The following is a 23,553-nucleotide window of genomic DNA, read 5'->3' as shown; positions in this document are numbered from 1 at the left end:
AGAGTTTTATCTTGTGGCAAACTTGTATATAGACTTTCCACATCCAATCCTATTAGAATCATGGTGTTTTCTGAATAGGTTATTTGGGGAAGTTGGTTAAGAAGATCCCTTGTATCGTTTAGATAAGTCGGTGTCTGTTGTACAAGTGGTTTCAGATATTCGTCTGCAAATTGTGACAGAGGTTCCAGGACAGACCCAATGCCTGAGACAATGGGTCTGCCTGGGGGAGGTTGGCGTGCTTTATGAGTTTTTGGAAGAGAGTAGAAATATGGTGCCCTCGGTGCATTTGTCATGAGGAATTCTCCTTCCTTTTTTGAGATCCAATTGTTTGTTTCAGCTTCTTCAATCATGAGGGAGATGGTTCTTTGTAACCTTGGTGTAGGATCCATAGTTATGATCTCATAATATCGGCGATCTGAGAGGAGATCAAGACACTGTTTATTGTAGCCATCCTTGCTCAGCAGGACTACTCCTCCCCCTTTGTCCGCCGGTTTTATCACAATTGTGTCATCATTCTTCAACGTATTTAGAGCTTGTCGTTCTGATCTGGTCATTATCTGGAATGGTTTGGTAATTCGTTCACTCAAAGTGTCTAGTTCCTTCATTACGGCTTGTTCAAATGTTCTGATTTCCATCGGTACCTGGGAATTTAGTGGACAGAATTTGGATTTAGGGCGTAGTTTAGTATCTCCATGTTTTGGTTGAGGCGTCTGGTTGGAAAACAAAACTTTAAGTTTGAGCTTACGACAAAATTCTGACACTTCACATTTAGTTTTGAAGATATCTACTGTTGGTGTGGGTACATATCCTAAGCCTTTATTCAAGATGTTGGTCTCCTCTCGGGAGAGTACTCGGTCTGTTAGGTTTACGACGAGGGAGAAGTGCTCAGTTCTGCCTTTGCTTTTGTCACACTCCTGGTTTGGAATTGGCGTGTCTGATCTGACCATGTCACTCCTCTGCGTCTTTGTCTCTGTGGTGCATGGCCTCCCCCTAAAAAAGGAACTCATTGGTTATCATTCTGTCCATTTCGTGGTTGGTATTGTTGGGGGTTCATCATTGGAGGGCCGGGAAAATATGGGTTCATCCACCCTTGGAAGTGAGGGTTGAATGTCTGGAAAGGAAGGGACCCATTTGATGTTGTGGCCACATATTCCGTCCTCTTCAGTTGCCTCTGTGGCTCTGATTTCCTCTTCTGCCCATATTTTGATATTCATCGCCACTGGAATCACTGCCCTCTCCAGATAAGCTGTCATTTGAGCCGTAATTTGAAGCATTATCATTGGTCCTGTAGTCTTTGCTACTGTAGGGATGAATTTTTTCTAATGAAAATTTCTTCAATTCTTTTGTCAATTTTTGCATTTTTGATTGCGTGAGGAACTCTTCCATTTCACTCATCTCTTTATTAATGTTATCCAGTTTAGTCTTGTAAATTGTTATGTGGACCCTGTTGTTGAGTTTTGTCTCAATCAGCTGGATCTTAATAGTCAGTTCTTCTGTAAGTCTAGTGGCTGTCTTAATAATTAAGACAAGGTAGTCACGAGTACATTTCCAGGATATTGCAGACCAGTCCTTGCGGAATGCCAGATCTTTAAGAAATATTCGTGGCAAATTAGTCACCCAAAGTCCACGTGGTGCCGCATTTGCTCTTTAATATTCTGTCATGATAATCCCATGGACTGCTGTTCTCACTTGTTCCTTTTTTAGACCTGTGAGTTCGTCCCATTCATTTGTGTTGGCTAGGGTTTGAGTCAGATTTCCCTCGGCTAGGAGTGGTGGTTTGTCTAGTATGGCGTTGATGTCCTCAATAGAGTAGCTGAGACCGACGTTTTCTGCCATGTTGTTCTTAGGACAGTTGCTACTTGAGGTTTGTTATCTTAGGTACCTATCAGACGATAGTGTCCTGTTTTTGCTCCCACTGCTGTTCGCAGCTAAATATTCTTCAATCAATGGAGGTGGGGAGAAGGAAATTTCTGATCCATCCAGTTTCCGTTGGTTCAAATCTTTCAATCAATTGGGGGGTGGATCACTTGTCCTGCCAACCTGGATTCCTCAGGTGTTTGGTACGTCCCTCAGTAAAAAACCCTCATCCACTCGAGTTATTGTCGTAAATAGCGGTATATCTTGAATCTCCGCTATGGTACTCGGGTGTCTGCATAATCACAGGGTTAATTTGTATGCAGCCTCCACCAGGAGGTAGTCATCCAAGGTTATGTGCAGTAGTGTCCAGTGATTTGTGAAAGTGGTGAAGTTTAAAATAACTCGGACAGCCAGAAGGTGAATTTATTGTTCTGGATTCGAGTTAATAGCGGTGAAAATATTCTTGGTATGCGTTCAGAGAGTTTTTAGGGTTCTCTACGCTACCTGTTTTCGTGGTCTAAAAGGTCGACATGCTTCAGCCCTTATTGTCAAAATGATCAGTGGGCTTTCTTCAGGACCGGGTTGTGAAGGTGAGAAGGAGACGTATTAATCCCTTCTTCTTAGAGTCAATTTTTGTTCCTATATAATAGAAATATGTCACCTTGGGGGAGGGTGAAGGGACTTATTTTACATATATTAAAATGAACAACCAGCATTGCATTTCTGCTGGAAGTGAATTATCAACATTGCCATACATCGCTTAGCACTTGTCCTGCCTCGAGTAACCACATACCCAAGCCCTACCAATTATAAAACTGGTAGTTCCCAGTCTTTAGTTTTAATCACAAGTCTTTCACACGTTTCTAGTATTTAGATCCATGTCTATGTCCCTTAGTCATGAATTTAATTATGAACCATCAGGCTCTCACTCTTTAAATGATGTTTTTCAGCATTTAGTAAATCACAGAATATTTGAACTTATACAAAATTATGCCCATACTCAACATTGTTTGTTCGTAACCAAAGCGCATATTCTCATGTTGTCAAATGGGCTTCCTAAAGAATGTGCATTCGTACTTGCTTTTGTTAGAAACTACTCATCTGTACTGATACTTAGACGCATTATGTTGTTATACTAATATTTATCATTTGTGATTCCAACAGAATGTAAGTATCACTTATCGCAGGCTCTTTCTCCAAAAACCTATCTCTATTCGTGCGCTCTATATTAGCCTGTATGTTATTCTCACAACAGCCCCGTTTGTTTGCCCAAACTGTGTTTTTATCGTTCTAACGACTCCTAGCGCACTTAGTATCGCATGCAGTCCACATACCTCTGCACGTGTTAATAGGTGCTTCCACGGGTGCCCAGGGAGTCTGTGAGGAGGTCTTTTTCTATAATTCAAGAAGGAGGCAGGGGTTGGTAAAGATAAGAAGGCTACAGATACTTATCCGTTTGTCGGAAATGTTCAGTTTTCCTCGTGCTACCTGTTGATCCTCCTGTTGTAACTTGGAGAGAAAATAATATCAGAAAGAAGCATGGAGACAGCTGACAAACAAAGAAAGCTACAGAACTAGCACTAGACCAATGTATGAAAAAAGCATCAAGGATTTCCACGAGATAATAGACAAATGTCATGACAAGGGAATACTAAAGGATTTAGACTATATATACATTCGCTGTGAAACACCAGAGATTCCAACTTTTTATCACTTGCCAAAAGTGCATTAGTGTAACAAAAACCCACCGGGGAGGCCCCTTGGTTCTTCTTGAGAACACTTCTACTTACATTGATTGTTTCCTGAACCCCATGGTCCGAGATTTGAGTTCTTACATAAAAGGCACTAAGGACTTCCTGCAGATAATATCGGGATTGAATTGGAGGCTGATATGTTGCTTGTGACGCTCGACGTCACAAGCTTTGTATACAAGCATTCAACATGATAAGGGGCTGAAAGCGATTGAGTTATTTTTAAAAAAACGTGATGCCAAGTATTATGAGCATAATTTAATGTTGATGGAACTCACCTCATACTGTCTCAGGAATAACATTTTTCCTTTCGCAGGTTAACTTTAACGCCAGGAACAGGGGACCTCGATGGGCATGTGCTTCTCTCCCAGTTACGCAAACTTGTTTGTGGGCTGGTGGGAGAAGTATGTGGCCTGGGCGGGGGAAAATTAAAGATGGCTGGACAACATTGTGTAGTGGGCGCGCTACATAAATGATCTCTTCATCATTTGGAAGTGATCACGTACGGATGTCGAGAACTATGTAACGGCCCTCAACGACAATGATTGTAACCTGGAATTCACAAAATGCATCAGTGAAACACAAGTAGCGTATTTGGATCTAACAGTGTACATTGAGGAAGGAAACATACAGACTGCCTTATACCGCAAACCGACGGCAGGAAAGAGTACGCTTCACGCTGACAGTTTCCATCCAGATAGTGTCATCAGAGGGATTCCATATGGGGAACTAGTCCGAATAAGGCGGAATTGCACCACAGAAAATGAGTTCCAAAAGGCCAAGGAAGAATCATTCCAAAGATTAAGAGAGAGAGGATACAAGGAAATGACTCTGAAAGGGGCTGAAAAGAAAGGAGAACAACTAGAAAGGATGAACTTGATAATGGGGGAAAGAGAGGGTCGAGACACCAAATCTAGTAATGAGCTGAGAATGATAACTGACTACTCAGCACAATCATCAGAGATTATTCAAATCTTTCCTAAAAACTAGAAAGTGCTGAAATTAGACACAATTATAGGGAAACATCTACCAGAGGTACCCCTGATCACATACAGAAGAGGCCCGGCCCTCAGAGACCACTTGGTAAAAAGTCACTTTACCAAGAATCCAAAGAGGAAAGATGCAGTAACAGGATTCTTTCCTTGTATGAGCTGCAAAGCTAGTAGGAATGGCCAAAAAGTGAAGGAATTTACCATCCCAGGCAGAAAGACGAAGAGAAAAATAAATAAACTCATGAACTGTAAACCCTTGCGGGCTCAACTATGTAGGGAGCAAGATCCACCTGGCGAAGAAAAGGGTGCTCGAGCACATGCGTGCTATCAAAAATTGTGATGCCACATATCCGGTGGCACGCCATTTCAAAGAGCACCATAAATCCACCCCCAGCCTTCTAAAGTTTTTCTGTATGGACCATGTCCCAAAGGATGAAAGGGGTGGGGACAGAATCAGAAAATAGCGGAAACTAAAATCAAAATATATAATAGAAATGCAGTCCAAGGGTCCCACGGGGTGAACAATGAGGAGGAACTCTGAATACACATTGCTTAAAATCATAATAAGGAAGAATCTGATATTTGCTTAAGGAAACAGGAGTATGTATATGGAGAAAAAAGCTTTATCCATAGGAGGAGAAGGGAAGATCGATACTAAACATGAGGAGCCATTGTTAGACGGGGGCTACCCAAGCAATCTGTATTAATGATCTAGGAGTATGAAGCACATTCGATAGGATTATATGCCCATCCATGGCTAGAATGTTGGAAAACACCAGTGAGAATGTACTTTAAGAATATCTCTGCATACAGTGTAAATATGTACAGAGGAGCTCATTGTCCATTGTCTAGGTCTAGAAGAATGAAGTACATTTGTTAGGATTATATGCCCGTACAGGGCTAGAATGTTAAAAAACACCTTTGAGAACGTACTTACAGAATATCTACACATACAGTGTAAATATGTACAGAGGAGCACATTGTGCATTGTGTAAATATATGTAAATAAGGATTGCATAGTGGTACAAACAGACTAAAATGAATGGATTGTATATACACTGCAAAATGGACCCCGTTGAAACTGAGAGTGAACTGACACACTTGCCCTTCTTTTATTTTCTTAGCACTAATGAACTGCTTCATATGCACAAAAAAAATTCACGCCGATGAACTTTATTGTTTAAGTTATAAAATTACACTAATTGTTTACCTCCCCGGCATTGACAAAGTCGTGTAGCAGAAACGCGTCTGTTGGGTGTTTTTTGTTTGCTGTAATACATTTATGAAGATTCCCCCTGGTGTGCACCTCAATTTTTGGTCAGAGAAAGGGAGAATCGTAAAGTAAAAAAAAATGTATAAATATATTTTGCTTCACCAAGTTCGTCCGAACGCGGAGGGCGCACTTTGTACAGCTGGTGCATTCAGCGGGGACGGACTTTCCCCTAAATCAATTCACCACCAACAGAATACGCTTGCACTCGCCCAGATTTCGTCCTACTTTTATTTCTACATGTATAGAAAGAGAAATAATGTTAATAAAATGTTTTGTAACTACCAGACCCATAATGCATCATAATGTGCTAATAGGTTTCTCTGGTATAAAGTGCAGAAATCAAAGTAGGACAATTGTTTGACACTGTGACCAAGTCCTGCCGGTCGAAACGAGTAGGTGTGGAGAGAGCTTTCGATGGCAATGGCCTTTAAAATAAACCTTTGATTAATCAACGAAATCTGGGCTAGTGCAAGCGTATTCTGTTGGTGGTGAATATATATATATATATATATATATATATCCACACAGTTTCATGCGCTCCAATTGAGGAAAACCACAAGGTAACTTTTCAGCAGGGTTTAATGGCAATGTTGCTGGCATGCGGCAGTTCAAAAGCACCTTTCCAAACTCTTTTACGCCGGACGCGTTTCGGGACCTCTTCCCTTCATCTGCGGCGTGTTGGAGTCACAGCTGCTAGCACGTCGGGTTGTTGCGCACCTTTAATAAAGCCTGCCTCACTGGCGTGGCGAAGCCCAATGCCTCATGGTTATCGTAGTCCGCCCCTTGTGTGCCAGCAAATAAATAGTCCACAATTATTTCCCCAGTGGGTGGAAGACGATGTTACTTGACTCCACATGCCCGCTTCCACTGTCATCCTGGTAAGCGGGCATCGCCCTGCAACGAATGTCCGCTCACTTTCCTTTCCTGTTAAGTTCCAAGCACAAACGGCATTAGGACAGGAACCGCTAAATAAGCGGCGGGCTTTACCTCGCGACCGTAGCTGGCCGCTAAAATCCACACAGTTTCAGGCGCTCCAATTGAGGAAAACCACAAGGTAACTTTTCAGCAGGGTTTAATGGCAATGTTGCTGGCATGCGGCAGTTCAAAAGCTCCTTTCCAAACTCTTTTACGCCGGACGCATTTCGGGACCTCTTCCCTTCATCTGCGGCGTGTTGGAGTCACAGCTGCTAGCACGTCGGGTTGTTGCGCACCTTTAATAAAGCCTGCCTCACTGGCGTGGCGAAGCCCAATGCCTCATGGTTATCGTAGTCCGCCCCTTGTGTGCCAGCAAATAAATAGTCCACAATTATTTCCCCAGTGGGTGGAAGACAATGTTACTTGACTCCACATGCCCGCTTCCACTGACATCCTGGTAAGCGGGCATCGCCCTGCAACGAATGTCCGCTCACTTTCCTTTCCTGTTAAGTTCCAAGCACAAACGGCATTAGGACAGGAACCGCTAAATAAGCGGCGGGCTTTACCTCGCGACCGTAGCTGGCCGCTAAAATCCACACAGTTTCAGGCGCTCCAATTGAGGAAAACCACAAGGTAACTTTTCAGCAGGGTTTAATGGCAATGTTGCTGGCATGCGGCAGTTCAAAAGCACCTTTCCAAACTCTTTTACGCCGGACGCGTTTCGGGACCTCTTCCCTTCATCTGCGGCGTGTTGGAGTCACAGCTGCTAGCACGTCGGGTTGTTGCGCACCTTTAATAAAGCCTGCCTCACTGGCGTGGCGAAGCCCAATGCCTCATGGTTATCGTAGTCCGCCCCTTGTGTGCCAGCAAATAAATAGTCCACAATTATTTCCCCAGTGGGTGGAAGACGATGTTACTTGACTCCACATGCCCGCTTCCACTGTCATCCTGGTAAGCGGGCATCGCCCTGCAACGAATGTCCGCTCACTTTCCTTTCCTGTTAAGTTCCAAGCACAAACGGCATTAGGACAGGAACCGCTAAATAAGCGGCGGGCTTTACCTCGCGACCGTAGCTGGCCGCTAAAATCCACACAGTTTCAGGCGCTCCAATTGAGGAAAACCACAAGGTAACTTTTCAGCAGGGTTTAATGGCAATGTTGCTGGCATGCGGCAGTTCAAAAGCACCTTTCCAAACTCTTTTACGCCGGACGCGTTTCGGGACCTCTTCCCTTCATCTGCGGCGTGTTGGAGTCACAGCTGCTAGCACGTCGGGTTGTTGCGCACCTTTAATAAAGCCTGCCTCACTGGCGTGGCGAAGCCCAATGCCTCATGGTTATCGTAGTCCGCCCCTTGTGTGCCAGCAAATAAATAGTCCACAATTATTTCCCCAGTGGGTGGAAGACGATGTTACTTGACTCCACATGCCCGCTTCCACTGTCATCCTGGTAAGCGGGCATCGCCCTGCAACGAATGTCCGCTCACTTTCCTTTCCTGTTAAGTTCCAAGCACAAACGGCATTAGGACAGGAACCGCTAAATAAGCGGCGGGCTTTACCTCGCGACCGTAGCTGGCCGCTAAAATCCACACAGTTTCAGGCGCTCCAATTGAGGAAAACCACAAGGTAACTTTTCAGCAGGGTTTAATGGCAATGTTGCTGGCATGCGGCAGTTCAAAAGCACCTTTCCAAACTCTTTTACGCCGGACGCGTTTCGGGACCTCTTCCCTTCATCTGCGGCGTGTTGGAGTCACAGCTGCTAGCACGTCGGGTTGTTGCGCACCTTTAATAAAGCCTGCCTCACTGGCGTGGCGAAGCCCAATGCCTCATGGTTATCGTAGTCCGCCCCTTGTGTGCCAGCAAATAAATAGTCCACAATTATTTCCCCAGTGGGTGGAAGACAATGTTACTTGACTCCACATGCCCGCTTCCACTGTCATCCTGGTAAGCGGGCATCGCCCTGCAACGAATGTCCGCTCACTTTCCTTTCCTGTTAAGTTCCAAGCACAAACGGCATTAGGACAGGAACCGCTAAATAAGCGGCGGGCTTTACCTCGCGACCGTAGCTGGCCGCTAAAATCCACACAGTTTCAGGCGCTCCAATTGAGGAAAACCACAAGGTAACTTTTCAGCAGGGTTTAATGGCAATGTTGCTGGCATGCGGCAGTTCAAAAGCACCTTTCCAAACTCTTTTACGCCGGACGCGTTTCGGGACCTCTTCCCTTCATCTGCGGCGTGTTGGAGTCACAGCTGCTAGCACGTCGGGTTGTTGCGCACCTTTAATAAAGCCTGCCTCACTGGCGTGGCGAAGCCCAATGCCTCATGGTTATCGTAGTCCGCCCCTTGTGTGCCAGCAAATAAATAGTCCACAATTATTTCCCCAGTGGGTGGAAGACGATGTTACTTGACTCCACATGCCCGCTTCCACTGTCATCCTGGTAAGCGGGCATCGCCCTGCAACGAATGTCCGCTCACTTTCCTTTCCTGTTAAGTTCCAAGCACAAACGGCATTAGGACAGGAACCGCTAAATAAGCGGCGGGCTTTACCTCGCGACCGTAGCTGGCCGCTAAAATCCACACAGTTTCAGGCGCTCCAATTGAGGAAAACCACAAGGTAACTTTTCAGCAGGGTTTAATGGCAATGTTGCTGGCATGCGGCAGTTCAAAAGCACCTTTCCAAACTCTTTTACGCCGGACGCGTTTCGGGACCTCTTCCCTTCATCTGCGGCGTGTTGGAGTCACAGCTGCTAGCACGTCGGGTTGTTGCGCACCTTTAATAAAGCCTGCCTCACTGGCGTGGCGAAGCCCAATGCCTCATGGTTATCGTAGTCCGCCCCTTGTGTGCCAGCAAATAAATAGTCCACAATTATTTCCCCAGTGGGTGGAAGACGATGTTACTTGACTCCACATGCCCGCTTCCACTGTCATCCTGGTAAGCGGGCATCGCCCTGCAAGGAATGTCCGCTCACTTTCCTTTCCTGTTAAGTTCCAAGCACAAACGGCATTAGGACAGGAACCGCTAAATAAGCGGCGGGCTTTACCTCGCGACCGTAGCTGGCCGCTAAAATCCACACAGTTTCAGGCGCTCCAATTGAGGAAAACCACAAGGTAACTTTTCAGCAGGGTTTAATGGCAATGTTGCTGGCATGCGGCAGTTCAAAAGCACCTTTCCAAACTCTTTTACGCCGGACGCGTTTCGGGACCTCTTCCCTTCATCTGCGGCGTGTTGGAGTCACAGCTGCTAGCACGTCGGGTTGTTGCGCACCTTTAATAAAGCCTGCCTCACTGGCGTGGCGAAGCCCAATGCCTCATGGTTATCGTAGTCCGCCCCTTGTGTGCCAGCAAATAAATAGTCCACAATTATTTCCCCAGTGGGTGGAAGACGATGTTACTTGACTCCACATGCCCGCTTCCACTGTCATCCTGGTAAGCGGGCATCGCCCTGCAACGAATGTCCGCTCACTTTCCTTTCCTGTTAAGTTCCAAGCACAAACGGCATTAGGACAGGAACCGCTAAATAAGCGGCGGGCTTTACCTCGCGACCGTAGCTGGCCGCTAAAATCCACACAGTTTCAGGCGCTCCAATTGAGGAAAACCACAAGGTAACTTTTCAGCAGGGTTTAATGGCAATGTTGCTGGCATGCGGCAGTTCAAAAGCACCTTTCCAAACTCTTTTACGCCGGACGCGTTTCGGGACCTCTTCCCTTCATCTGCGGCGTGTTGGAGTCACAGCTGCTAGCACGTCGGGTTGTTGCGCACCTTTAATAAAGCCTGCCTCACTGGCGTGGCGAAGCCCAATGCCTCATGGTTATCGTAGTCCGCCCCTTGTGTGCCAGCAAATAAATAGTCCACAATTATTTCCCCAGTGGGTGGAAGACGATGTTACTTGACTCCACATGCCCGCTTCCACTGTCATCCTGGTAAGCGGGCATCGCCCTGCAACGAATGTCCGCTCACTTTCCTTTCCTGTTAAGTTCCAAGCACAAACGGCATTAGGACAGGAACCGCTAAATAAGCGGCGGGCTTTACCTCGCGACCGTAGCTGGCCGCTAAAATCCACACAGTTTCAGGCGCTCCAATTGAGGAAAACCACAAGGTAACTTTTCAGCAGGGTTTAATGGCAATGTTGCTGGCATGCGGCAGTTCAAAAGCACCTTTCCAAACTCTTTTACGCCGGACGCGTTTCGGGACCTCTTCCCTTCATCTGCGGCGTGTTGGAGTCACAGCTGCTAGCACGTCGGGTTGTTGCGCACCTTTAATAAAGCCTGCCTCACTGGCGTGGCGAAGCCCAATGCCTCATGGTTATCGTAGTCCGCCCCTTGTGTGCCAGCAAATAAATAGTCCACAATTATTTCCCCAGTGGGTGGAAGACGATGTTACTTGACTCCACATGCCCGCTTCCACTGTCATCCTGGTAAGCGGGCATCGCCCTGCAACGAATGTCCGCTCACTTTCCTTTCCTGTTAAGTTCCAAGCACAAACGGCATTAGGACAGGAACCGCTAAATAAGCGGCGGGCTTTACCTCGCGACCGTAGCTGGCCGCTAAAATCCACACAGTTTCAGGCGCTCCAATTGAGGAAAACCACAAGGTAACTTTTCAGCAGGGTTTAATGGCAATGTTGCTGGCATGCGGCAGTTCAAAAGCACCTTTCCAAACTCTTTTACGCCGGACGCGTTTCGGGACCTCTTCCCTTCATCTGCGGCGTGTTGGAGTCACAGCTGCTAGCACGTCGGGTTGTTGCGCACCTTTAATAAAGCCTGCCTCACTGGCGTGGCGAAGCCCAATGCCTCATGGTTATCGTAGTCCGCCCCTTGTGTGCCAGCAAATAAATAGTCCACAATTATTTCCCCAGTGGGTGGAAGACGATGTTACTTGACTCCACATGCCCGCTTCCACTGTCATCCTGGTAAGCGGGCATCGCCCTGCAACGAATGTCCGCTCACTTTCCTTTCCTGTTAAGTTCCAAGCACAAACGGCATTAGGACAGGAACCGCTAAATAAGCGGCGGGCTTTACCTCGCGACCGTAGCTGGCCGCTAAAATCCACACAGTTTCAGGCGCTCCAATTGAGGAAAACCACAAGGTAACTTTTCAGCAGGGTTTAATGGCAATGTTGCTGGCATGCGGCAGTTCAAAAGCACCTTTCCAAACTCTTTTACGCCGGACGCGTTTCGGGACCTCTTCCCTTCATCTGCGGCGTGTTGGAGTCACAGCTGCTAGCACGTCGGGTTGTTGCGCACCTTTAATAAAGCCTGCCTCACTGGCGTGGCGAAGCCCAATGCCTCATGGTTATCGTAGTCCGCCCCTTGTGTGCCAGCAAATAAATAGTCCACAATTATTTCCCCAGTGGGTGGAAGACGATGTTACTTGACTCCACATGCCCGCTTCCACTGTCATCCTGGTAAGCGGGCATCGCCCTGCAACGAATGTCCGCTCACTTTCCTTTCCTGTTAAGTTCCAAGCACAAACGGCATTAGGACAGGAACCGCTAAATAAGCGGCGGGCTTTACCTCGCGACCGTAGCTGGCCGCTAAAATCCACACAGTTTCAGGCGCTCCAATTGAGGAAAACCACAAGGTAACTTTTCAGCAGGGTTTAATGGCAATGTTGCTGGCATGCGGCAGTTCAAAAGCACCTTTCCAAACTCTTTTACGCCGGACGCGTTTCGGGACCTCTTCCCTTCATCTGCGGCGTGTTGGAGTCACAGCTGCTAGCACGTCGGGTTGTTGCGCACCTTTAATAAAGCCTGCCTCACTGGCGTGGCGAAGCCCAATGCCTCATGGTTATCGTAGTCCGCCCCTTGTGTGCCAGCAAATAAATAGTCCACAATTATTTCCCCAGTGGGTGGAAGACGATGTTACTTGACTCCACATGCCCGCTTCCACTGTCATCCTGGTAAGCGGGCATCGCCCTGCAACGAATGTCCGCTCACTTTCCTTTCCTGTTAAGTTCCAAGCACAAACGGCATTAGGACAGGAACCGCTAATGCCGTTTGTGCTTGGAACTTAACAGGAAAGGAAAGTGAGCGGACATTCGTTGCAGGGCGATGCCCGCTTACCAGGATGACAGTGGAAGCGGGCATGTGGAGTCAAGTAACATCGTCTTCCACCCACTGGGGAAATAATTGTGGACTATTTATTTGCTGGCACACAAGGGGCGGACTACGATAACCATGAGGCATTGGGCTTCGCCACGCCAGTGAGGCAGGCTTTATTAAAGGTGCGCAACAATCCGACGTGCTAGCAGCTGTGACTCCAACACGCCGCAGATGAAGGGAAGAGGTCCCGAAACGCGTCCGGCGTAAAAGAGTTTGGAAAGGTGCTTTTGAACTGCCGCATGCCAGCAACATTGCCATTAAACCCTGCTGAAAAGTTACCTTGTGGTTTTCCTCAATTGGAGCGCCTGAAACTGTGTGGATTTTAGCGGCCAGCTACGGTCGCGAGGTAAAGCCCGCCGCTTATTTAGCGGTTCCTGTCCTAATGCCGTTTGTGCTTGGAACTTAACAGGAAAGGAAAGTGAGCGGACATTCGTTGCAGGGCGATGCCCGCTTACCAGGATGACAGTGGAAGCGGGCATGTGGAGTCAAGTAACATCGTCTTCCACCCACTGGGGAAATAATTGTGGACTATTTATTTGCTGGCACACAAGGGGCGGACTACGATAACCATGAGGCATTGGGCTTCGCCACGCCAGTGAGGCAGGCTTTATTAAAGGTGCGCAACAACCCGACGTGCTAGCAGCTGTGACTCCAACACGCCGCAGATGAAGGGAAGAGGTCCCGAAACGCGTCCGGCGTAAAAGAGTTTGGAAAGGTGCTTTTGAACTGCCGCATGCCAGCAACATTGCCATTAAACCCTGCTGAAAAGTTACCTTGTGGTTTTCCTCAATTGGAGCGCCTGAAACTGTGTGGATTTTAGCGGCCAGCTACGGTCGCGAGGTAAAGCCCGCCGCTTATTTAGCGGTTCCTGTCCTAATGCCGTTTGTGCTTGGAACTTAACAGGAAAGGAAAGTGAGCGGACATTCGTTGCAGGGCGATGCCCGCTTACCAGGATGACAGTGGAAGCGGGCATGTGGAGTCAAGTAACATCGTCTTCCACCCACTGGGGAAATAATTGTGGACTATTTATTTGCTGGCACACAAGGGGCGGACTACGATAACCATGAGGCATTGGGCTTCGCCACGCCAGTGAGGCAGGCTTTATTAAAGGTGCGCAACAACCCGACGTGCTAGCAGCTGTGACTCCAACACGCCGCAGATGAAGGGAAGAGGTCCCGAAACGCGTCCGGCGTAAAAGAGTTTGGAAAGGTGCTTTTGAACTGCCGCATGCCAGCAACATTGCCATTAAACCCTGCTGAAAAGTTACCTTGTGGTTTTCCTCAATTGGAGCGCCTGAAACTGTGTGGATATATATATATATATATATGTGTGTGTTTTTTGCACATGGTGTTAGAGAAAAAATAAAAGTGATTTAAAGAGACTTGCCATGCTGTGGAGTCCCTCTGTGCCGTGGATACTCTGGTGGGGGATCTTGCAGAGTTGTTCTGAAGATATATATACAAATATTTTTTTTTTCTCCACAAAAGAGGTTCCTTCCGTGATCGAGCCTGCTGCCAGATGGTGCGTAATGCCGGTGGAACCACCGCCTGTCCTTGTATTCCTTTTTTCGAAAATCCCAAGTAAAGACACAAATTCAGAAGTCCATTGCTCAGGAGCAGATGATTTATTTCCTCAAAGCGTTACGCGTTTTGCCCAAGAAATCGCTTGATCACACGCCGAGATAGCCACCATTACATGCATAAATAAACATTGGGGGTATACATAGGACTCAAGTTGCCTGTGAGTCGATGGCCTTATAAAATTGTCGGCCATCGTGGACTTACTAATATATGCTGTTAGCATACGTCCTAGTGCACATTTTCTTGTCACAAGCATTATGACATGCATTAACAGATAACCGAAAACTATGTTTACAATAAGGTAGAATAAACATTGTCCGCTCAAATAAGAGTTCAAAAATAACTACACTTAAAAGATCAATACAAGTATGTTAATGTCAATACAGTATCAGATACTTATGGCCCGAGCGTGGGAGGTGAGGTGTGATTGCTCGCATATGCGTTCGCCCAGTGGCTTAATAATCTACCTCATTGCCTAGTGCCTGTGGGTCCTGCAAGAGTGTCACGAGTGGTAACTCTATAACACCTATGGGGTAATGTAGAGATGGACATGTACATGTGGGATGCATAAAAATACGTAAAGTAAGCTCTATGTAGAAGAATATTAGAACAAGTGCAAATGAACAGAGTTTGCATTCGCCAAGTTGCTATATAAGAGAGTCCTCACTCGCCCAATGAAAATTACAAAACAGTGCTAACACCAATCTAAAAAGTGAGAATCAAATAACTGAATAGTGACTCTTATCTTATTGTGTGTGCTCGCCTGGGCCCGGGTAAAGAAAAGGGTAGGGAACCCGTGAAGTGACCAACCCTCCGGCGGTGGGCCCCTTCCTTTCATCCTGTGAAGAAACAAGATGAGAGAACAAATATTATACTTCTGAAACTCAAAAAATACACAGATTGCAAACATTACAGTTAAAATAGATCATCAATTGAGGAGAGAAACTGTAAAAAGGTTAAAGACAAAATGATATCATCAGTTGTCTAATACATATTCGCTACATATTTGCAGGGAGCAGTGTACATGCTGGTTAGCAATTGTATAGGTGAGTTGGTAGCTCTTTATCAAGATTATGACCACCAGGGAAACGGGTTTATAACTTGAGTATCCATTTGGATTCCCTTTTCCTTAGTGTCAACTCCCTGTTGCCACCTCTATGTCCGAAATTGATTTGTTCGATGGCAAAAAATCGCAGAAGGGAGCTGTCAGATTGATGCTTCTCCTGAAAGTGCCTGGCAGTGGGATAATGCAAGTCTATATTGGTAACATGGTGAGAAAAACTAGAGTACTGTGCAGCAAGTAAGTATTGTTACTTTGTTACACCATAAAGGCCGCAAAAAGTCTTAGGTAGTACAAATTAAGTATGGGCGAAATTTGTGAATTCGCGTTCCGCGAATTTGCGTGAAATCGGATTCGCAATCCGCAAAATCCGCGAATTCGTGCGAATTTGCGGATTTTTGTTTTTTTGCGTGTTCGCGGGGTTTTTTGCGTGTTCGCGGGCCGCTTGCATGGCAAAGTTACCCATGCGGTCGTGTATGGGCACAGCACCCTCTGGTTCCCCACTGCCACCCTCTGGTTCATCACTGCCACCCTCTGGTTCACCACTGCCACCCTCTGGTTCACCCCTGCCACCCTCTGGTTCACCACTGCCACCCTCTGGTTCAGCACTGCCACTCTCTGGTTCACCCCTGCCACCTTCTGGTTCAGCACTGTCACCCTCTGGTTCACCACTGCCACCCTCTGGTTCACGACTGCCACCCTCTGGTTCATCACAGCACCTCTGGTTCACCACTGCCACCCTCTGGATAACCACTGTCCCCCTCTGGTTCAGCACTGCCACCCTCTGGTTCAGCACTGCCACCCTCTGGTTCACCCCTGCCACCCTCTGAATCACCACTGCCACCCTCTGGTTCATCACAGCACCCTCTGGTTCACCCCTGCCACCCTCTGGTGCAGCACTGTCACCCTCTGGTTCACCACTGCCACCCTCTGGTTCACGACTGCCACCCTGTGGTTCATCACAGCACCTCTGGTTCACCCCTGCCACCCTCTGGTACACCACTGTCACTCTCTGGTTCACCACTGCCACCCTCTGGTTCACGACTGCCACCCTCTGGTTCATCACAGCATCTCTGGTTCATCACTGCCACCCTCTGGTTAACTACTGTCACCCTCTGGTTCAGCACTGCCACCCTGTGGTTCACCACTGCCACCCTCTGGTTCACCCCTGCCGCCCTCTGGTTCACCACTGCCACCCTCTGGTTCATCACAGCACCCTCTGGTTCATCCCTGCCACCCTCTGGTACAGCACTGTCACCCTCTCTTTCACCACTGCCACTCTCTGGTTCACGACTGCCACCCTCTGGTTCATCACAGCACCTCTGGTTCACCACTGCCACCCTCTGGTTAACCACTGTCACCCTCTGGTTCAGCACTGCCACCCTCTGGTTCACCACTGCGACTCTCTGGTTCACCACTGCCACCCTCTGGTTCACCCATGCCACCCTCTGGTTCACCACTGCCACCCTCTGGTTCACCCCTCCCACTATCTGGTTCATCACTGCCACCCTCTGGTTCACCCCTGCCACCCTCTGGTTCAGCACTGCCACCCTCTGGTTCAGCACTGTCACCCTCTGGTTCACCCCTGCCACCCTCTGGTTCATCACTGTCACCCTCTGGTTCATCACTGCCACCCTCTGGTTCACCACTCCCACCCTCTACCGAGACCTTTTGTGATGCAGCGGCAGCACAAAAGATGCGCCATGGTGCTGGGTATTAACAACGTGACGCATCTGAGAGATGCGTCACGTTGTGAAGCCTGCGCCATCAGGAGGCGTTCCAGCGCAGGGGAGGGCGTTCCTGCGCAGGAACGCCTCCTAAAAGTGGCTGAGTGAAATCTACAAGTATTCACTCAGTCACTTTTAGGCCAATGCTGCGTCAAAACCCTGCGCCTGCTTGAAGCAGGCGCAAGGCTTGATGCAGCATTGGGGAGATAGGGTCCCCCATAGCATTGCTGGAGCTGCGTTGCAAGCTCGACGCAGCTCCAGCAATGCGCTGCTTTCACGGCACAGATGCGTGACGCATCTGTGCCATTTTTGCCACATGGTGTGCCGCATTGTAAATGCGGCGCACCATGGGTGGCTGAGCTGCGGCGCACAATAACTGGCGCATCCCTGGGGATGCGCCAGTTATTGTAAATCTGCCCCTATACATTTAGCCAAAGAGGAAGCCCTTACTGATTAGACAGTAGAAAGTACTCCAGTTGAGTAGAGGTATTGCACAAAAAGGTGGCATCTTCGTGGACAAACACGCAGGGCGGGATTTATTCTGCCCCCTGTTAGACTCGTTTTTTGTGCCCTTCTGCCCTCTGTTAGACTCGTTTTTCCCTTGTTTTTCTGCCCTTCTGCCCCCTGTTAGACTCGTTTTTTGTGCCCTTCTGCCCTCTGTTAGACTCATTTTTCCCTTGTTTTTCTGCCCTTCTGCCCTCTGTTAGACTCGTTTTTGTGCCCTTCTGCCCTCTGTTATTCCCTTGTTTTTCTGCCCGTCTGCCCTCTGTTAGATTCACTTTTTGTGCCCTTCTACCCTCTGTTAGGCTCGTTTTTGTGCCTTTCTGCCCCGTTAGACTAGTTTTTTGTACCCTTCTGCCCTCTGTTAGACTTGTTTTTCTGCCCTTCTGTCCTCTGTTAGACTGTTTTTTTGTGCCCTTTTGCCATCAGTTAGACGCTTTTTTCCCTGCCTTTCTGCCCTTTGTTAGACTGCTTTTTGTGCCTTTCTGCCCTTTGCATCACCACATCATCACTCAGCGCTACCCCAGCATCACTCAGCACCACCACATTATCACTCAGCACCACCACAGCACCACTCAGCACCTCCACAGACTCACTCAGCACCACCATAGCATCACTCAGCATCACCACAGCACCAATCAGCACCACCACAGCACCACTCAGCGCAACCACAGCATCACACAGCACTACCACAGCATCACTCAGCACCACCACATTATCACTCAGCAGCACCACTCAGCACCACCACAGCATCACTCAGCACCACCACAGCATCACTCAGCACCACCACAGCACCACTCAGCACCACCCCAGCACCACTCAGCACCACCCCAGCATCACTCAGCACCACCACAGCACCACTCAGCATCACCAGAGCACCACTCAGCATCACCAGAGCACCACTCAGCACCACCACAGCACCACTCAGCGCCACCCCAGCATCAATCTGCGCAACCATTCAACAACAACTGGATCAAATATGTTCTCTCAATGTTTCAAGCTTTATTACAAATGTCACAAAAAGATGTTAATATTTCACTACTGTTCTTGGATTTTCGCCACAATAAAATACACTGAACATAATCTTTACAAAAGTTATTTACAAAAGTTTAAGCTATTGCCATTATAAATTAAAATCACTTTTATTTTAATAATTATTTAAAAAAATTAAAAGCCATTGTAATTTATAACATCAATACAGCTAAGTCACGTAAATACAAAACACGTTGCATTACAAATGCTATAGGTGTCACATTTGCGAAAGTTATAACTGTTGGCATTGTAAATGACAAAGCTATTAATTTAGCTATTTTCAAAACCAACACATAAATTTAAAAAATTGTCATTTACAAGACCAATAGCTCAAACTTTCCTAATGCGAGACCTATTGCATTGCAAATGCTTGTTTTTATATCTGTCAGTACTTCCTGTTGAGGTTTAATTTTCGTGACAGGCGCCTCATTGCCTACTTGTAACTATTCTCTGACCCTGCTTCAAGGGTCAGCGCATGGTCCGAGAATAGTTGCAAGTAGGCAACGAGGCGCCAGGAAGCACTTACAGGCTTGCAGCAGCAGGTGCCCAAGTTGAAGTTAATTTCTTTGTAACCCTTTTGCAAAAAGGTTACAAAAAATGAGCTTCAACTTTTGCACCTGCTGCTGTAACCCTGTAAGTGCTTGGCTGAAAATTCGTCCCCGCTGATTCGCGGATTTTACTTCGATTTCGCGAGATTCGCGGATTGCGAAATCGCAGAAAATCCGCAAATTCCGCGAGCGGAACAAATTTTCAGCCCATGCTTAGTACAAATGAATTGCAAATACAACTAGAAATAGGAGGACTAGTAAAAAAGTGAAAGCCGTTCACCTAGGTGAGCCAAGTGAAGTAATTCCATGTGTACCGGAATACTAATGGGAGAGGCCAAAGCACAGTAGGTAGTCTGTGGATACTCCGATGGAGTGGGAAAGGGAGTATTGCATGGCTAAACAGTGGTTTATGATTTTTAATAACAAAAAACTGGTTGGTCCTCACACCAAACACAACCATTAGGACTGAGCGTGTACACTGTGGTGTTGGTTCAGTAGACAAAGTAACAGGAAAGAAAATAAAACATACCAAAACTGTCCATCACCTAAGGGGCAAATGTAAAGTGAGATATTCCCATGTGAAACAAGTTTCCAAACGTTGGCCAGAAATGGTGTACGTCTCCGATCGCTGTGGCAGTTGTGTGTTCCACTTGTCTGTGTAAACAAAAAGGAGTAAAAACCTATAAATGTGACTATACAAAAAAAATTAACATTTATGGAAATCAAGTACAATGAATAAATTAGAAGTACATTTAAAGAAACAATAAAAATATTGCCGAATGTGGTGCAATATTGTCATCGCCAACCTCTAACAGACGGTTCAGGAGAAAAATAAGTATGAAATCGTGGGGGTCACTAAGTTGAGGCGCAAGATATCAAACTGTCCCGATACAGACCCACCAACTTAGATGGGGGAACAAGAATATATTATCCAGGCTGTAGTCATGGCATTTTGTGCATAGATATGTCATACCTTAACCTCGAAAACAAGTGTGTTAAGGAATCGCGTCTTCTATTACAAATGTAACTGGTAAGTATGTTCAGAAATAATCCTGAACAATTGGTGTTGTGGTAAACTCTACGTGCAAAGGCTCTGCTGAGCGTACTCAGCCTAGATAAGCCTGCAAGGTAATTTAGGCTGTGAGCTCATGGTATCAAGCACACGGATTAAGGCATGTAAAACGAGCCGTGATGAAGTTCTCCACTTATCTGAAGACTGTATGACGCCCGTGTATAGTGGCAAGCCGAAGTTGCAGTGCAGTAAGAACACTCTGGATTCAGGTAAAAAGCAATTCCAGAAATGTGTGTTAAAGGGTGAAAGAGGACTGGAAAAGTACTCTACGGAGATCGCCATATCGGCATGTGTTAGTATGCTGAGCTTGATGTTAAAAGACAGTGCAAGTAATGAAGGTAACAGGTTACTAAAAAAACAGTCAGACACCATAAGGAGAAAGAGAGAGAAAAATGAAAAGAAAAAGAGAGTAGTGAGACATCACAATAATGTCAGTTATATCACCAGTGTTTTATCTGAGCCACTTTTATACCCAGATATATGCCAATTATTACTGTAGCTGCATACATCCACCTTCTCAATGTCTAGATGCAGAGGCAAGACAATCACACGGAAAACATTTTTGTTCATATGTTAATACTTGGTATATATTAACACTCCCGAAACGCGTTGATGAAATTGCTGTAATCTAATAAAGAAGCCTGAAATGAACGATATCCGTGAGTGCCGGATGATTTGAAATGAAACTGGAGTTGAAATCTTATTTTCAATATATATATATATATATTTAAGATGTGGCGTCTAATACAGGATTTATGATATATATATATATATATATATATATATATATATATATATATCACAAATCCTGTATTAGACGCCACATCTTAAATCACGCACAGGAGCCAAACAGGACACGGACCCAAGATTATTGTGCTGCTTATTTCTTTATTTTAGCCAGATGTTAGAGACGCGTTTCGCGGCTCGAACGCCGCTTGTTCACTCGACAAATTCATTTAGTCATGAAGGCTATTTAAAGTGACAGTGCTTTAAAAAAATGTGAATCACGTGATGACAATTTGCCATGGACATGGAAAACATACTACAATCATCGTATAATACCTGGGTTTGTAACATCGGTTAAGGCTGTCTGTTGCCATGCAAACTATACGTAAAATACGCTTTAAAACTTTACGTGCAACTTTATACAAATTTTAAAAATGCGAATCATTCAGCTTTTTATATTTGATGTTATTTTAAATTTCTGTAAAATACATTCAACCTTTAACCTGTTACTTTAGTTATATTTTTTGTCTCTCCAATTACCATGACAACATTCAACAATAAAGTGCTTGTAAGTGATAGTGCTATTAAAAGAAATCCTTTTCATTTACTGTTCTCCTTTTCTACAAACCAAATTATCACCAGTTATTTCAGCTTCATACTCAACGTTCCATAAATCATTTACACATACATAGTTTCCTTTTGTTCATTATATACGTTTGTAGTTATTGGAACTTCATTGCACTTGCTATTGACTTTTGAACATTACTCCTTGGCTTATATCATTATACATCTGTCTTATTTATCTCACTTGTGCATTACCGCCACATATTTTGACATTTCTTGGTATCCCTTTAAGCATCAAATAATCATATTTAATCACCTTTATAAACATTTATAAACATTGTTTAAAACACATTCATAAAATATTTACAAATTTTAAAATCTTTTGTACCCCTTTTGGTCATAAAAATGCATATATACATTATTTACAACTTAAAACACCGTGTTGTTATTCATGTGTATCTGGTGATTTAATTTTAGTGTATTTTTTTATGGGATATCAAATAAATCTCATGTTTGTAACGATCAGATGACTGGTTGTCTTATCCATATGTAAAGCTGTTTCATCTCTTGTTTAACTAGGATAGACAAGTATATAAATCTTCTGTAAGATTCAATCCATTCGGATGTTTTGAATCCAGCTGCAAAATATACCTCGTCTCTAACCTCCTTAGTTTGTTCTCACGGTCCCCTCCTCGTCTATTTGGGGGAATTGCATCTATAAGGTAATATGTTAACCCTTTGTTGTTCGACCCGTGGAATGTTCTAAAATGACGAGCCACCGGGTAGGTGTTATCCATATTCATGATGGCTCGAAGATGCTGAAGTATTCGAACGTGTGCTTGTAATTTACTTGACCCCACGTAGTTTACCCACATGGGCATGTTAACACGTATACAGAAAATTCTGTTTTATAATTCAGCATCTTGTTAATCATATAAGGTTTGGCCTTGAAGGGGCTGAGGTATGTTTTTGTGTTTATGCCGTGTGTGCAGGCTTTGCATGTGGGACATCTTTTAAAACCTTTGAGGTTTTGATACCAAGTAGGTTTGCCAATAATTTCTGGATCTGATACAACTAGACAATCTCTCATTGAAGGACACCTACTATAGGTAATGGACACCCTCTGCGGGAGCAGGGGTCCTAATACTGGGTCACTCACTACTGTAGGCCATTCATCTTGAATGATTTTCTGTATTGTCTTATGTTGTTTGCTGTATCCTAGGATCAAGCGAAAGTTCTTTTCGTCCAAATTTAGTTGGCTTGCCTGATGTTCTTTGTTTTGTTTATCGCACTTATCTGTTTTACTGACCAATAAAGTTTCCCTCTCAACTAACATTGTTTTCGCTATGGCTCTATCTATAGTTTGTTTAGTGTAGCCTCTGGCTAGGAAACTTTCTTTGCTCTGTTTCTGGGCTAGCTGTAATTCCTCGTGTGTGCTGCATATTCTCTTTATCCTAAGCATTTCACCGTAGGGAATGCTGTTCACTAGGTGATGTGGGTGTGAACTTGTGGCATGCAATAGGGAGTTTCCTGCCGTTTTTTTCCGGTGTAATGTCGTTTGTAAGGTATTGTTATCTACAAACACTTCTGTATCCAAAAAACTCACCCTTGATTCACTTATTTCTGAAGTGAATCTTAAATTGAGATCATTATTGTTCAATTCACACAAGACATTTTCAGCTTCCCCCCTTGTTCCATGCCAGATTACAAATAAATCGTCTATAAATCTTAGCCACACTTTAACTTTTGCTTTCACAGTGTCACCATGTGTTCCACCAAGGACTAGCTTCTCCCATTTGCCCATATGTAGGCATGAATAACTTGGGGAGAAGCTAGCCCCCATGGCTACTCCTTGTATTTGG

Source organism: Lissotriton vulgaris, chromosome 4_1 (genome assembly GCF_964263255.1).
Source record: "Lissotriton vulgaris chromosome 4_1, aLisVul1.2, whole genome shotgun sequence".
In the NCBI taxonomy this organism is placed as follows: Eukaryota; Metazoa; Chordata; class Amphibia; order Caudata; family Salamandridae; genus Lissotriton; species Lissotriton vulgaris.
This window is presented reverse-complemented; position numbering follows the sequence as displayed.